Source organism: Polyodon spathula, chromosome 7 (assembly GCF_017654505.1).
Source record: "Polyodon spathula isolate WHYD16114869_AA chromosome 7, ASM1765450v1, whole genome shotgun sequence".
Classification (NCBI taxonomy): Eukaryota; Metazoa; Chordata; class Actinopteri; order Acipenseriformes; family Polyodontidae; genus Polyodon; species Polyodon spathula.
The window spans coordinates 1,547,049-1,565,540 of record NC_054540.1 but is presented as its reverse complement, the minus strand read 5'-3'; the positions used below and the strand labels follow the sequence as shown (position 1 = coordinate 1,565,540).

General features: G+C 39.3%; 1 pseudogene; it reads left to right on the top strand.

Moving 5' to 3' along the window:
- The first annotated feature begins 2,812 nt into the window (after positions 1–2,812).
- Positions 2,813–18,217, top strand: LOC121317974 (annotated as a pseudogene).
- Positions 18,218–18,492: the final 275 nt, after the last annotated feature.

The following is an 18,492-nucleotide window of genomic DNA, read 5'->3' as shown; positions in this document are numbered from 1 at the left end:
TTGAGGCTTTACATTTTACTTGTTACTTTTAAACTATGTTTACATTTTTTAAGATGGAGCAGCTCAGTGCTGAACTCTAGTAACAGTAACATTAACAGTCATCAAAACAGACTTAATGTTCATTATAGCAGCATCATGAGTTAAAGCTTTAATCAAGCTTCATAGTAAAATTCAAACCACCCAGACACTCATAAAAAGTGCCTAATTCTTAATGCCAGAAAAAACTTGTTGCCCATAGGCATGGCTCTCATTAGTGTTCTGAAACACAACAATTAACTGCATACTTTCTTAACAAAAAAAAACAAACAAAAAAACAAGAACATTTTCATTCCGCACCTTATTTAATGAATAATAATAAAATATTCAAACAAACTAGGATGGGTCCCAACATGTTGGCGTTTGCTTTAATAAACCATTGAGGTTTTCTGCTTATTAATACAGCTGTCTATAGTGCACTGTCAAGTGTGCCTACCAGTTGGCTTTGGTCCATTTACAGTTAACAACAAACGTTTTACTACTCAACCTCTAACAGAGCAGCAACACTGACAGTCAAAGAGAAGAGATATTACGGATATTTCATGTGCATTAAGAGAAATGTTATGAAGTCATGAAAAGTATGTCATGAACTCATGCTTGTGACTTGAATTCAATGGGAATTTAATTTGAAATCAGTAGGAAATCATTTGTTGGTTACATTGGAATTACAGACACTTCTCGTGGGGAAGTCGGGCGGCTGGAGCCTCTCTCTATCCTGCTGTTTCCTGTTGGCCCCTGTGCTTCACTGTCCTGCTCGTAATTCACCTTTTTATTCCATTAACTCTTTTCCCCAGCTTGCGTAACCCTCAGGCACTATACTGGGTGAGAAGAACAACAATCGGAAGGTAGTTGCACTGGCCTTTCAATTATCTCTCCTGACTCACATTCCCATAGCATTCAATATCCCATGAAACAACCTTGAATAGTTGCCAACGGCTCAGCACATTCAGCATTTTCACGCAGATCCCAACCTATCTGTACAAGAGGGAGTTCTCGACAAAATACATGCACAAAAAGTTCAGTTCTCAGCAAGAAAGTGCTATACAGTACTATTAAAATTATTAGTAAAAGTATATTAAAATATAAATAATTAAAAGTAGGCCCACTAGACCTTACAATGTGTTTGTCTGTTTCTATTTAGTATGTGTCTACATTTCTGATGAGTCTTTAAAATTTTAAAGGAGTTGGCATATTTAACCCAATACTTTAAGTGCAGTGCAGAATCCAGGACCAGGGGACATGACTGGAAATGATGGAGATAGACCATGGACAGAGGGAAGAGACAGTTCTTCACACACACACACACAGTGGTGAGCACTTGGATGGATTACCTAGCCAAATGACTTGGACCCTAACCCTTTCAGAGCTTCTCTTAGCAAGGAATTACCCTAGAAACTGTCCTCAGGGCATCAGATGATTCAAGGGCATTTGACAAGCTCTCCCACCTTTCACTTCTAGAGCTTGGCAACTCTATGAAATCAGTCTATCCTGACTCTAACCCAACCCTAACCTTAAGCATCCCCAGCCCTAAACCCAATACCTAACCCTAAAAATAACCCTTAAGGATCATCTGATGCCCTGAAGGCAGTTTCTACTGGATATTCCTTTGTGCTGCCTTCTCTTGGTGCCTTATGGTAGGTAACACACAGGACTCCTAGAATTTAATTATTGCATAACATAAATAATTTAGGACTGAAAGGGTTATGATCCAACTTGACCACGTTTTGAGACAAATTAGTTGTTTGGAACCAGGCGGTCATAAATGTTGTTCTTATGTACATTTCTGTATGTACAGTACATGCTGTTTCCTTGTATTTAATAATCTGGTGTCACCTTGTGGTAAATTAAAAAACAACAATTTTGACTGGCCAGTTCTATTTTGATTTATTGATTTATTGATTTACTGATTTATTTATTATTATTATTATTATTATTGTTATTATTATTATTATTATTATTATTATTATTATTTAGAAAGGTATACATGGATTGGATTGTTTACCAGGTAATGTAGTTCCATGAAAAACAATCTGTATAATCTGATACAGTACTATCAATAACTAAATAATGTAAGTTAATAACAAGTTTGGTCACAATGTAAAAAGAGGGTTAAGTGTTGCACTGTATACCCTCCTCAATCAGATACTGGTAATGCTAATTAAAGTTTACATCAATAATGTTAATATCAAGTTTTGTCACAATTGGGTTTGTAGTTTTTCAGATGAGTGTGACATACATAGCATGTAATGGGAAAATCGGCTTCTTCCCATAGATTTTCATTCTATTGAATGTGGCATCTTAATACGAGGTTCTTGAGTGAAATGGTGTAGTCTTCAAATGACCACAAGGTGAGATTGCACTTGATTGCTTTGAGCAGACTTGGATGTTTCGAGGGAGCACACACTTAAACACTTTTTATCACCAAGAGTGAAACGGCAACTGCTGAAAAGCAAATCAAATACCTGACATCTTCGGGGGTAAATAAATAAATAAAAACAAATCCAAGTATAAATGATCTGTTAATGTAATTCGCAAAACTTAAACAATACTACATCAATAAGCATAAACAACCCATATATCAAAGTGCACTGCAATCAAAAACTAAATACATACACCGTGGGGCGTATTTTGCGTCAATGGTAGTGGTACAAACAAAACTCAAATTTAGACAGTGCTGGACCCCACAAGCAGTAAGCGTGTGTACGATGTAAAATACCCCCGCTCCTCTGCTGAGCGCAGTGTTAGCACACACTGTCGGATGTGACGCGGTTTGTTTTCCTGTGCGCTGTTTTCTTGTTGGAGCTGCTCAGGGAGGAGAGTGTGTGGAAAATGGCTGACGGAGTGGATCACATCGACATATACGCTGATGTGGGCGAGGAATTTAACCAGGTAATCTTTTTTGCTTTAAGACATGCACAAAAAAGAAAGAAAATGCTTGGCAAGATTTCGAATTGCACATGAAGAAATAACCCGTGTGCCTGAGACGTAATTGCATTGGATTTCAATTTTTGTTGTTGTACTACTAAGAAGATAGACCTCGAAGGGGATTTTTTTTTTTTCTGAAAGGGGGGTTAAATGCAATTCCGAATATATCTTTTAATGTTGCGGCGTGAAGGCAGACGAACCCGTTTCCAGACGTTAAGGTTGTGTTTAGCTGAAGGGCGGTATTTGGAGGGTGTGTTTGTAGCTCGGGTGTTGTTGTAATGGTGCGTGTTTGGGTCCCCATTGTTTGTGTTGGATGGCTTATAGTGGCGGGCTAGGCCCCGCAAGGCCTCTCGGGCTCTGAGCGGCGCTCACGGGCACCTCGGGGGAGCAGCGGAAACCGCATTTTCACCTTCAACCGTGTTGCATGACAACTATTGCTTATAAAATAAGTACTTGCTGCTTCTTGTTGTTGTTTTTACTTCCTCCACTATTTGTTAAGCACGGTAGCCGTCATTTTAGAGTCCTTTGTCGAATGACAAAAGTAAGTATTTATGAATTTAAGTATTTCATCTTTCTGAAGAAATGGTGGGATACTTCACAAAACCGTCCACCTTGGCTAGTGTAACAGTGCGTATGAATTGTAACACACGGAATATTTGTGAAGTGTGTGTCGCAGCCAGCTGAGCTCTGCAGATTGTTTCCCCGGGCCCAACACTTCCACGAGAACTTGTTTTGTTTTTACCGACTGCTCATTGGGCGCGATCTTACACCTGTGTGAGACTTTATAGGACATCACATTTTGTAAGCAGATAAGTTAATGTAGCTATGTGAAATTAGCATCTGTTTAAAATACATCCTGAATTGAACATTATTGCGAAGTAAATATATTTACATACATGTTATCAGCCAACACCCATTTGGTTTATTCTCTTGTAAATGTAGTCGGTTATCTTTTAAAGGGTTTGTTTTTATTTAAGGCTTGTGGATTTAAAATCAGGACTGGCGATTAGGTGCATGTTGTAAAGTACACACGTTAGTGTCCGATCTGTGTTTTGAAGTCGGTTTTGTTTAAGTCACTGCTCAACCCACTGATTTTAACCTTCTTAGGTTAAAGGTTACATACTTGTTTAGTTGAGTTTTGCAACAGGAGGCAGACAATCTACTGCCTGGGTCCAGATCTGCCTGCAGCTCTAAATAAATAAATACACAATTGGCTATTCTGCAGATATGCTGCAGTGCAGTAACAATTCAGTTTACATAGTTTTTCAGGTTTATTAATATTACATTTTTTCCAAGTTCTTGAATGCACTTCTGACAGACCAATTAACCAAGTTTTTTTTTTTTAATGTATGTAATATGTTCAAAAATAATCTGTCTGGCCTAGAACATAGAACTCTAGATTTGAAGAAAATCTTAAATGTCATTAAAAAAAAAAAAAAAAAAAAAAAAAAGAAATCCCCCCCAAAAAATCAAAGCACCTGCTTGTAAGTGTAGCAACGAAACAACAGGACAGAATTGAAAATAAATTCAAGAACAAATTGTTCTTTTAAAAGTAGGCTATTTTGGTTTTGGGCCAAACTGACAACTTGTGTTCTTGTCATTCAGGAAGCAGAATATGGTGGCCATGATCAGATAGATCTGTATGATGATGTCATCTCTCCATCTGCAAACAATGGAGATGCTCCAGAGGACCGGGAATACATGGATTCCCACCCGACTGCCGGAGGAGACGACGGGGGTAAAGGACCCTCCTCAAATGTTGTCTATACGTACACTGGAAAGAGGATTGCCCTCTATATTGGGAATCTGACCTGGGTAAGTATTCCATGTACATGGATTGTGTGAAACCGGTAGTAAATATCCACCCACAAGATGTTTAAATGAATTAATGTTCCGTTATAGCTGCATGGACAACTCCAATTCGCTAACCTACGGAGCTGAGTGTAAGCCACTACACCAATTGAATAATTAATAGATTTTTTATTTCAGTGGACAACTGATGAAGACTTGACAGATGCCATTCAGTCTGTTGGAATAAATGATGTTTTGGAGATTAAGTTCTTTGAAAACCGGGCTAATGGCCAGTCAAAGGGGTAAAGTATGAGTTGTACTCGCTGCAAAGTAATTAAATTGTCTGTGTAATGTAGCATTATTGAGTGAAGGTCATAGAGCCATGATACCCGTGCTTTAAATCCCATTTTAGGCAGGGACGGCTGTGACTGGGATGCGTTGCAGTTGACCTCCCTTAATCTGGTGCAGCCTTGACTTGGTATTAGGTCCAAGCATAACCCCACAGCAGTGATGTAGCCCTCTTTGAAAACAAGGTTTAAAACTATGAGGGATCTTTTCTGTTTTCAGATTAGTGATCAAATTTTAAAGTATTGTCTTCAAACTCGTTGCATTACGAGTCAGTCTTCTGATAAAATTTTCAGTGGTCATGTGCCTTTTTGGCTTTTGCGTCACGGAGAGCAAATGCTGTCAGATACTGGCTTTAGATTTGATATGTAGATGTATTTTAATGTAGGGCATTGGAAAGTACTGCAGTTCCCAAAGCTGTCCATTAAAATTATGTGCAACATATTCTTGGAAACCTTTGCTAAGTCATCCTTTTGCTGATGTTGATTTTCAACGTTTGTTCTAACAATTAGGTTTGCCCTTATTTGTGTTGGATCCGAGGCGTCTTCCAGGAAACTGATAGACCTGCTTTCCAAGAGGGAACTTCACGGACAGAACCCGATCATTACGCCATGCAACAAACAGTCACTGAGTCAGTTTGAAATGCAATCCAGAAAAAGTATGTGAATGAGTAGCAGAATGCATGTCAACAATTGTAGATAATGTGCCTTTAGCAAGGCCGTTAAACTCGGTTCATACTGTGGCTTATGATTTTCTTTAATTGTAAAAGTGTGATTAATAATGTGTGATGGCTACTTTGTATGTATGAGAGTGAATGTGATGACATTATAAATGTTTGTTGTCTAACAGTTTCTCCAGAAGCCAGCCCCCTTTCTCCCCCTATATAACCCTTTGTCTATAAACTTGAATACCAATCTCTACTGGAAAGCTGCTGATTTATTACAATACAAGGCTGTAAATAACAATACAAGGCTGTCATTACACAGCAGTTTGAACCATTCCATATTTTTCTATGTGCTATATTAGCCACAGTTTCCCCCTCAAGGGTGTCTTTCTAAGAGCATAGAAAAAAACCTGTTTTTTTTTTCCTAGTTCTGGCAACGGCATGCATTTCCCATAAGGATCTAGCAGCTTCACTTACATTGTAGAAAACAAGTGCAAAAAGTAGCAACATTTCAGTTTGTGAATGCTTCAGCTTACTTTCAGTAACTTGCTTCTTGTGACCCCCCCATATTTAGAGAAGCAAACACTTCTGTTCTGCCTGGAGGGAGGAAAAAAATATAAACTTTTTTTTTTTCTCGTTTTTAGGTACACAGTCAGGACAGATGTCTGGTGAAGGCAAAGCTGGCCCCCCAGGAGTTAATTCCCGTGGAGGATTCACCCTGGGAAGAGGGCGAGGACGCTTCCCCGGACCTCCTGGTCCTGGTGGGGACAGGTTCCCAGGGCCTGGTGGACCAGGAGGGCCGCCCCCACCTTTCCCAGGTAAAACCCTTCTCCCCCTGCCACCCTTCCAAAAAAAATAAATAAATAAAAATAAAAAAAGCTCCACCAATGTGCCTCAACCCTGCTTTGGAAGGACCATCCTCTATGGGGGTGTGAGGGTGGTCCAGCCAGCTTGCCCATCTTTTCCTTGGCGCCTCTGTGCGTTACTGCCAGCGAAGGTGCCAGTTGTGATTGTGGTTTTTTTTCCACTAGGATCTGGGCTGAGACTACCTGAACTCATTTCACATAGGCTCCAGGACAGCCATCTGATGGAAATGAGTTTCAATTGCTTCCAACCTGGGCGGGATTCGAACTGGCGACCCAGAGGTGAAAGGCCTCATACCCTATTGCTGGTTTTATGTTAAGAATCAAGATTTATTGGGGTGATCCAAAGCTGAGCCCAGCTTTTTAAACTGTGTCAACAAAGTCAAAATATAACTAGTTTGAAAATGGTTGGTGGCTTTTGAGTAAGGATGGGGAGCTGTGTTGTTGGTGTGTGGATTTGGTGATGAGAATGGATATTTGGCTAATTGGCTAAGAGGGAAGGCGTGGTGGGGGTAGGTATCTGTTGTTTATCATAAATTAGGGATGTTCTAAAGATACTATACCAGATGGGATTTAACTTTTGAAGTCTGTGTAACGCTCAGCAGCCCCCTTCTGGGCCAATTAACAACTTGCAACAATCCGAGATGGAGCGGTTGTCCCAGTTAAGTTCTGTGGTACACAAGTCTGTGCTGGCCTGCCCTTTTATTTTGCTTGCCTATTAAGGTTGGGTTTTCTTTTTTTAGTTTTTAATGCCATGTTTCCCTCAGTCTCTTTGATAACTTTCTCGTTTGTTTTCTCCTGGCAGCTGACTGAAGGCAAAGTCTTTTGCCCCACGGTTTTATGGATATGTTTGTCAATGAACATACTGTGTATGTGTATTGCAAATTAACTTACCTTTGCTTGGCTATTGAAATACTTGTCCTAGCACTAACATATTTATTTGACTATGTGAGACCATTGCTTTTTTTATTTCCTTAATTGGAGTGTTCCTTGGCAGGGATCTAACAGATCACTGACAAGAGTTCAAAACAGTAAGTGCTCTGGCAAACTTGGTTAAAATGTGAAAAATGCTTGCCAGCATGAGCAGGCTACAGTTTGGTCAGAAACCTCATTTTCAACCAAAATAAAACCCACCTTGTTACCACCAGGAGGATGCATCTTAATAATTTGGTACAATACACTTAATTGTGTTAACAGAAGTATTTCTGATTCAGATTGTGTCAACTTATTTCCATGTATTTCACAGTATAAAAATGGGTATTTCAAGATATTTCAATATTTATTAAAGCAGAAAAAAATTGCGATGTCAATTTCAAAATGGATAATTCTGGGGTTAATATACAACAAGTGTTCCAGATTATTTAAGTGCTTACCTGAAAAATTGTAAATGCTAAACTGTAGAATAGTGTTTTTTTTATGTCCACCTTTTTAAAGATTTGTTTTCACCATCAGTGGTTTATCAAACAGTGAAAACATACTTGTACTTTACAGAGCGATCTTCAGCAGAAATAATTCCAATCTTTGATGCAAGAAGTCATGCAGCTTTATGCAGTATGTTCAATAATTTACCAGAAGCAAATGAAACAGACTGCCAGGTTCCTAAATGCAGTGTAACTGGTAGTGCGTCAATAAAGCAAATGTTTGCTGTGTTTTATTTTTAAGTGATAAAAATAGCAATAGCAATTTTCACGGGGAATTCCATTACGTGGCAATGGATACGTTTAATGGAAATCATGAAATCGGTGATAACTGTGAAAAAAATACAGCCTGACACATGCGGGGGGAAAAGTCCTGTGTTCATTGTGAAGGCCCTTCTGAGTGACACTTGTGTGCAGAACCAACTCCTATTTTGACCTCTTGTGATAAAGATTTATGCTTTTTAAAAGTGCAGCACAGATTGTTACCCTTCTTCCATTAAAAGTGTAACACTTTGCTGCTTTAAATGTTTCAGCAAGGGACTTACGTTTAAAGTAAATGTACTACCAGTTGAACACAATTATTTAAGGGCTGTATGAGCTTGTTGCATTCTATACAAGTTTAATTGTCTTTGTTTACATGAATGGGATCACTATTTTGACATGTGAAATCAACTTTTTAAGGCTTTTTAAAGTAAATGTAACACTTTCCTGTTTCTTTTAATTTCTCTCTCAAGGAGCAATGCAAGGACCACCTCGCCCCCCTCTCGGCCCTCCTGGTCCACCAGGCCACCCCGGGCCACCCCCACCTGGGCAGAATATGCTACCACCGCTCTCAGGGCCCCCAAACCGTGGTGATCGCCCTCCACCTCCAGTTATGTTCCCTGGACAGCCGTTCGGGCAGCCCCCCATGGGTGGGGAGGGGGGGACCGGGGGGAGGGGGTCAGGGGCTACGATGCCTGACGGAGGTCCGGGGGGAGGGGGTGTCGTCCCGGGAGGGGGTGGGGGACCTGGTAAGGGAGGGGCAGGCGGTCCGGGGTAGCCCGGGGGTAACGGTACCGGGGGGGGCGGTGTGCTCTCTGGGCCCCCTCCAGGGGCTCCTCCACCAGCACCCCATGTCAACCCTGCATTCTTCCCACCCCCTAACAACAGCGGCATGCCCTCCTCTGATAGCCGGGGCCCTCCTCCTCCTGATCCTTATGGCCGCCCGCCACCTTATGACAGAGGGGACTATGGTCCAGCTGGCAGGTAATTTTGGATGGCATGTCTTGACTTCTCAAATGCCTGCACAATTGCATTCTGGAACTCTCTGGTTTTAATGTTCTGCCGTACTGTGTACTGCTGTTCCTTTTTGTTTCTCCTTTCTCTAATCTGACTGTCCACACAGGTTGTGTGCTCTTAGTCACACAGTCCACAAAAGTGGATACGCATTCTCCAGTCAGGTGGTATGAATCTGGACATCTTCATTTAGCCTCAAAGCAAAATAAGATAGCACTGGTAATCCACAGGATATCCAGGAAAGGGAGTTCCAGTTGTTCAGGATACGATCGTCTTTTAATTGAGTAGTCATGACCAAATAGAGGGAGCATCACTGGCGAGACTAGACTGTTTGTTAAGAAACTAACGTTTTTTACTTTTTAAAAGTAATAGATTATTTGGAATTTTTTGTGAAACCCTAGTGGTAGGGAGGTAAGCATGTAGGGCCTTGCTATTTAATACATAATGAAAAATATAGATTAATATTTAATAAAATGGATTCTTGTTTTAGTGTAGTTATTCTTAGTAACCCTGAATGTACTCTTTTGGCTAATTTCAGTAATCCGCGACCCTCGCTAATCTGCGGGTACGACCTTGGATCCAGAGACCCGTGGATAAACGAGGGGGTGGTGAATCTGAAAAATGGCGACCAGAACTTGCGCGAGTCAAGTGATTCAGGGTTAGTAAACTCGTAAAAAAAGAACAGAAACCCTATGCAAGAACTTTCTTATTTTTTTTGTGTGTGATGTGTGTGTGTTTTTTAAAGCTATATATATATATATATATATATAAATATATATATATATATATATATATATATATATATATATATATATATATATATATATATATATAATAAATAGCATTTGATAGTTAATGAGTTATCTTTTGATATGCATTCTTTTAGAAAAGTCAGTAGTGGGGGGGATTAAGAAAGTAAAATTGTAAAGCATAATCGGCGGTTCATCAACTTTAGCCACCAATTTCCTTTTTCTCTTTTTGAAATCTTATTTCCTTTGCGCCGTTCCTTGTTCAACACTTCTGTGTAACCTAGTCTTTAATCCTTTTCAGGGAAATGGATGCCGCACGAACTCCATTGAGTGAAGCAGAGTTTGAAGAAATAATGAACCGGAATCGAGCAATCTCCAGCAGTGCCATATCAAGGGCTGTCTCAGATGCCAGTGCAGGTCAGCTGGCATCCCTTATTACATTCAGCACCACCACATTGTTTTATAAACACTGTTTATGGAGCGAGTGTTAATCAATTTCCTTGTTTTTTCCCCCATTTTAGCTGACTATGGGAGTGCTATAGAGACGTTGGTAACTGCTATTTCTTTAATTAAGCAGTCCAAAGTATCAGCCGATGACCGCTGTAAAGTGCTGATCAGTTCTTTACAGGACTGTCTGCATGGAATTGAGTCCAAGTCTTACGGCTCTGGCTCCAGGTAATACTTGTTCATTTTTTTGCATATCTTAATACATGAATTATAAAAACATTGGATCGGTATACAATAGTTGAGTCGTCTATTGTATGTAATACAATTAAGCATTTAAAATGGCTTTAAAATATATCATTTCAGATGTGCTATGAAATTGATAGAAATTTAAACAGATTGTCACTTTGACATCCTGTCTAGTTGTTGCTGTTGTGTGTGTTTTCTTTGTAATATTTTATTTATATGTATTTATATTTATTTTATATACATTTTTGTTTTTATCAATATTGTAGTCTTGAGGTTGTTTTTATGTTAAGCTGTTTCCCAGTCGGGTTGAAGCTGATGATGCAGAAAACCGTTCAGCCTTTCAGGAGAGTCACGCTCTGGTGTTCCTTTTAGAAGAAGGGAAAGGTCCAGGGAGAGGGATCACAGCCGCTCTCGGGAGAAGAGCAGGCGCCACAAGTCACGCAGCCGCGACCGACATGAAGACTACTACCGGGAAAGAAGTCGGGACCGCGAGAGGCACAGGGAGCGAGACCGAGACCGGGAGCGTGACAGGGAGAGGGAATACCGTCACCGCTAGGAAAGGTGTGTATTCGGCTCATTACATTACCAATTGATACCCGTTTTTTCCTGTAGGAAAAGTGTAGCAGATTCTCAAGCCACTCTGCGGGATGCCTTGTGTGCCCTATAGTGGTTGTTGGTAAGTATTTGGAGGTAAGTTTGAAACGCGATCATATCAGAGTTGACTTACAATTTGTGTAATTGTAATTGTAAATGTAATTGGTATACTGAAGTACACATTTGTGCATGTTTCCAGAACGTTATCTTTGTTCTGTTTGTGAATCTGCTGTCTCAAATGTTCAGTTTTTTGTTAGAATGCCTTATTAGGACAGCTGCACGATTGTCTGTCTTGAATTGAATTCATTCCAGTATGATCTGTGTTCTTTAAAAACAAGCAACGAAAGCCGTGCATTACTTATGTCCAAAAAGCTGTCCTTTTCCACAATGTAAACTAATTGTTTACTCCTTTTAATTGGTGTAAAATTAATCTTGCAACAAATTTCATTAGATTCAGTGTGTGCGGTTTATGGTGTACAAACCGGTAAAATATTTGACTGCTTTAATATCCTGTTGTGCGTTTACTTGCATGGCAAATAGAGACTTTACAAGCGTTCAAGCCACAGTTTAACTTGTACAGAGTTTGTACAATACAATAATGGTATAATAACTACATGCTTCAAAGGGTTTTTGCAAGGCCAGTTTTAATACTGTCTGTCTGTGTGCCCGTAGGAGTAGCAGTTTGTCAGGTACCCAGTTTATTGGGTTATTTCCTATATAAATATGCAAAGGATGTCTGTGCTTTTTCATTATATATATATATATATATATATATATATATATATATATATATATATATATATATATATATATATATATTTATATATATATATTAGTTTCCAAATTTAGAGAAATGAATACACATTCTATAAATACACTGAACAAAAATATAAACGCACAAGTGTTGGTCCCATGTTTCATGAGCTGAAATAAGATCCCAGAAATTTTCCATACTCGCAAAAAAGCTTATTTCTCTCAAATTTTGTGCACAAATTTGTTTACATCCCTGTTAGTGAGCACTTTTCCTTTGCCACTCTAAAATGTGCAGTTTTGTCACATAACACAATGCCACATGTGTCTCAAGTTTTGAGGTAGCGTGCAATTGGCATGCTGTCTGCAGGAATGTCCACCAGAGCTGTTGCCAGAGAATTGAATGTTCATTTCTCCACCATAAGCTCCCTCCAACGTTGTTTTAGAGAATTTGGCAGTACGTCCAACCGGCCTCACACCGCAGACCACGTGTAACCATGCCAGCCCAGGACCTCCACATCCGGCTTCTTCACCTGCGGGATCGTCTGAGACCAGCCATTCAGACAGCTGATGAAACTATGGGTTTGCACAACCGAAGAATTTCTGCACAAACTGTCAGAAACCTTCTTGGGGAAGCTTATCTGCATGCATGTCGTCCTCACCAGGGTCTTGACCTGACTGCAGTTCGGCATCGTAACTGACTTCAGTGGGCAAATGCTCACCTTCGATGGCCACTGGCACGCCGGAGAAGTGTGCTCTTCAAGGATGAATCCCGGTTTCAGCTGTACCGGGCAGATGGCAGACAGCGTGTATGGCATCGTGTGGGTGAGCGGTTTGCTGATGTCAACGTTGTGAACAGAGTGCTCCATGGTGGCGGTGGGGTTATGGTATGGGCAGGCATAAGCTACGGACAACGAACACCATTGCATTTTATCGATGGCAATTTGAATGCACAGAGATACTGTGAGGAGATCCTGAGGCCCGTTGTCGTGCCATTCACCCGCCGCCATCACCTCATGTTTAAGCATGATAATGCACGGCCCCAGGTAAACTAGCAAGTATCCTGGAAGCTGAAAATGTTCCAGTTCTTCCATGGCCTGCATACTGTCCAGACGTGTCACCCATTGAGCATGTTTGGGATGCTCTGGAACGACGTGTACAACAGTGTGTTCCAGTTCCCGCCAATATCCAGCGACTTCGCACAGCCATTGAAGAGGAGTGGGACATTCCACATGCTACAATCAACAGCCTGATCAACTCTATGTGAAGGAGATGTGTTGTGCTGCATGAGGCAAATGGTGGTCACACCAGATACTGACTGGTTTTCTGATCCACGCCCCTACCTTTTTTTTTTTTTTTTTTTAAAGGTCTGTGACAACAGATGCATATCTGTATTCCCAGTCAAATCCATAGATTAGGGCCAAATGAATTTATTTCAATTGACTGATTTCCTTATAAACTAACTCAGTAAAATCTTTGAAATTGTTGCATGTTGCATTTTTGTTCAGTGTACATGTAATTATGAAGTCTTTTTAAATAAAATCTAATTTTAGATTTGGATAGTTTTGTTGCAGAAAATTAATATTTTTTATTATATAATAAAAAATATTATTTCAGCCCTGAAATTTGTTTTTAAATTCTTGGGTGTGCAAGGCACACAGCTCCTGTGTGTTAGTTTGTGAAGAAAAATAATAAATAGTAAATTATAGTAAGCTCCTGATAGAATGCACATGTACAGTACTTGTCTTGTGGCTTCTACCAGGAGCTTTACTGACATACACAGGAATTAAACTGCAACATTGATCTAAAAAGCTGGTCGTGTGTGTGTGTTTTTTTTTTTTTTTTTTTTTAAACCTCTGATACAGCTAGCAAAGGCATTTCTAATAACATTCCTTTTGGTGTTTTTATTTAATTACTGCTGTGTTCTTTTTAAATGTATCTCTTTCTAGCTGGTTAGAAATGGCCCATGAAATTTGGACTGTTTTTATAAAAGATTCCCCTCCCTTTTGTGCCTGTGACCTACCCCATCTCTTGCAATATTGTTGCCTTTAATGCCAGGTGATGTAATGCATTATAACACAACATGCCCTGTAAAGACACACTCTGCATGTTAACTGTTGGTAATGGAACACCTGGGTTTACTTCCACATGCCTGATGGGATGAGGGTGAATTTGTAGGTTCGGAAAATGTTTAGTGATGAAAAGAACAGCTTTTAAGTCCAAATACCTTGCATTGCTGGGTTAATGCACCCTACAATAGGTTATTTCAAACAGGTGTTTGTTTTGGGGTTTATTCTGTTATTTGACATTGAATTCCTGTTCTGACATCATTTCTAAAGAAATTCCTCTACATACATTTGTCCTATTTAGCAGTGTTCACTCTAAACCCCAGTTATATGTTTTGAATATGCAGCTCATTTTCAATTTGATTAAAGGTGAAATTACTATTTATTATTTTTTAAATAGGATCTAAACAATGTAACTAAGTAATTCTGTACAGAACTGAAACGCTGTTGTGACTATGGGTGGGGCAAATTGGATACAAAAGACGAATAAGAGGCCAGTTCGCCCTTCAAACTTGCCTCATTTAAATTGGTACTGGAATAGCTGGATTTTATTTGTTTACTTTTTTATTAATTTTGAGTCTATACATCCTCACCAGGTACACTGCCATGCATTGTAATCTCTAAGGCACTTGTTTATCTTATTTTGGTGCAGGAATGGATTAAACTTCAAATCATCATATCAATTGTATTGGGTCCACATTTAAAAGCCTTCATATTGCTAATGATGTGAACTTGAGCTCTACCACACGTACAGATTAATCACGATTCTTAAGAGTGTGGTTTTCGAGGGTGCTGTATGCATCTGTTCCAGAGGTGGAGGTTAATGTGAAGGTTAACCCATTCTTATACCAAGCCATTCAGTTTGTAGTTTCAAAAAATTAAAAAGTGGATGTCCCAGTTCGCAGTAGTGGCTTGGTAGACATTTCGGCACCCTAAGATGCACGTACAGTGCAGTCCGTTTATAAGAATCAATCGCATATAGTGATTAAAACCACTCGGACCAAATCATTCCTATACTAACCCGTGTAAAATAGTCTGCTTGTAAGAATCAAGCAATGTGCTTATAAGCAACTGACTACATGTAATACGGTACTTGATCAAGTGCAATGGCGTGCACAGCCAATAAAAGCTGCTTTTGAATTTGATCACATCTCGCGTGATTAGGCACGTACGCAGAGTGGATAGTGCAATGATGTAGCAAACACTGCATTGTTTGTAATCAAACTTGACTGCGTCACTGCATTGTGCAGGTATGTTTTTTGTGTTCTCTGTTAGTGAAAATGTTTCAGTAAAGTGATTACACATTCATTGAATACAGAGTACAGCAGTGTTACTGTGATGTGCATGTAGACAGAGTGGTGCGTGGCGATGGGGAGGGGATTGCAGTGCTTTGCATTTCAGTTTAATGAAAAACTGAGATTTGCATCGCAACAGAAAATAAGTAAGCCATAGATGTTTAAATGCAGTGGTAGTCCTGACAGTAAAATAATGTACTGTAATGTCATTTTAATTCAAAGGTCATTACATGTAGCACCGCATGGCAGTTAAACTAGGCACCCTCACGAGACGATCTTTTCAAGTGTATATACTGTAGTAAAATAGAATTCTGCAGCCTTGAGTAAACATAATCCTGATCATAAAGCAAGCTACTTACCCACAAGGACTTGTTTTCATGTACTGTCCTCGGTGATTGAGCACCATTGACATCTGTATACTGTATTTAAACTGCTGATGGCAAGCTTTTATGAATTGTAATACGACAGAGTGGCCGAGGACAATGTAAATTATCAGGCTGAAGTCTTTATTTTGAAATGTTTTATTTTTCTTACACTGCATTGGCGAAACAACTGCTAATAAAACAAACTCAAACCTGGCTCTCAGCTGGAGCACTAACAGTACCTCGTGTGGAACAAACACTAGTCAACCCACTACACTGCAGCCAAGGAACAAGCTCTTATTTTCATACTAAGCTTGATTCTGCACCACAGTAATCATATCAGTCCGCTTTTAAGAATCAAAACACCCCGGACGGATGCAATTCTTCTGAACGGACTGTACTGTAGTGCCACCATCTCTTTCATAAGAAAGAGACACCATGGGAAATAGACTTCATTTTTGTAGGGCAATTAAATCTAATGTCTTGAGGTTAAATGATGGAAGTGTGACTGAAGCTTATTTTATTTGTAATGAGACTTCAGCTTTTTTAAACTGTTCATTTGAGTCTGTATTGGTTAATACATGAGGGAGATGTTTTATATTGTGTGGATTGTTAATGAAAGATAACTGCTTGGAAACAAGGTAATACAGTTGCAATAACGCATTTACAAGTTTGCTTACCATTCCAGGGTTGTGTGTGTGTTACTGAGCGGGTGCATGCAAGAGAACCAGCTAGTCCTTTCTCTAATTGTCTCTTGGTGTTCATGTTCACAGACCTCAAGAATGCAGTGCTGACATCTGTTTATTTTCCTTCTTAGTAGTTAACCTTTTCCTTGTTCTCTTCTGCATTATTTGCTATATTTCTCCACCTGAGGGAGTAGCTACCAGCTTTTGTTTGCCACCACTATTCTTATGGACTCCTACAGTTAATTTACTTGTATGACATTTTAAAATAAACATTACTCTTCACACATTATACACATTATTTGCTGCGTAGATTGTACATGCAGCATGCTTTATTTTTTAAAATTCTATATAAAGTACAATGTTCTCAGGATAGTGGTGGTAGTAAATTATCCCAATTTACAATGCTTAATGTGATGGAACCTTATACAGTCACTGCTGCATATACCCATCCTGGTGTAAATAAGTACAAAAATGCTTCTTGGCCACTATTTACAAGCAGTATAATTGGCATTATTCAGCTTTACTTGGTATCTTCACTGGTCTTGCAGCAGGAAACATGTACTACCGTGCCACTGATGATGCAGAGTGGTGGCTGCTGAGTGTTTCATCTTGTGCATCTGTGTCTCTGCTTCAGAAAGTGAAGAGTTCAAATCCTGGTTCTTATTGATCTGGATCTAAACTCCCTGAGGGGGGTGGGTGGGGTGGGGTGGGTCTCTCAGAACCCAGTTAGAATTAGTGGACTGGGGTGCTCTTTCTTCCAGTTCTAGAGGAGTGGTTCCAGTGTAACGGTACAATCGTATCCAGGGAAATACATTTTTGTAAAACTATATGGGTACAATTTACTTTTTGTTTTTTTTTTGGGGGGGGGGGGGTTAATGTATATCTAAAGTAAAAACACACTGCTCAAACTTGCTAAGAAGCATTATATCCATGTCCATATAATCAACATGTATTGTCATGTCAGCTGTGTCATAAATGCATGCCTAGCCATTGGTAAAGTAATAGTTTCTCTTATCCTTCTGAGTGCTTTCATTATTTTCTTTTATGTATATCCATATTAAGTCTAAGGTACACACAGTACCCCCCCCCCCCCCCCCCCCCTTCCAAAACAAATGACACTCCACTCTTAACAAGCACTGAGGTTGAGTAACTGCAGCCTGACTGTCTGCTGCATGAAATCCTTTACAATGCCCTACTTTTAAAGAATCTCTGTAAGCACAGTGATTTGAGTGGGGTGTCTGTAGCTTAATTACATTGTTCACAGTGCCTCCCTGTGCCAGGAGTGTTTTACTTTGTTTAAGTTTTACTTAAACTGTCATCCAAGATGGTGATGTCACCTTGATAAAGAAGATTCATAAATGCATGTAAAATGTTTCTGTAAGGTTTTTTTCTGTGTAGTTTAGAATAATGTGTACATTTATTGGGAATGAGCAAAAAATCTACATCATACATTTTGACACATTACAGCTGAAGGAAGAGGAAGGCTCAACGAGTCAGGAGAGGCCCTTCACGGAAAGACTGTCCTTGTCCGTTTGTTCTTCTCATGGATGGATTGGACTTCAGTCAAGGATGTGTAAAAACAGAACGACAGTAGAGTAAAGCAAACCTACACTCATGGTAACAGATTGGCTCTCTTTTTTTTTATTTTTATGTTGCTTTAAGTTTTATTTGTAAAACAACCTGTGTGATTTAAGTTTCTGCTTTGCAAAAAAAAAAAAAAAAAAAAAAAAAAAAAAAAAAAATTGCCTGTTCTCTCTCAAATGGTTTGACAGATATATAATGTGTAAGCAATTTAATTGTCAATAGAAGCATTGTTTTTATAGTTTTCTTGTTGCAGAATATGTTCCCTGTTCTGATAATGTCTGTAAATGTCACAGCTTTGATAATTAGATTTAGTGTTGTAATAAACTGTTTACTGGGGCTGATATTGTTTAAAAGCTGCACTTTTTTTATTTTTTTTAAATACCAGATTCTTCAAGT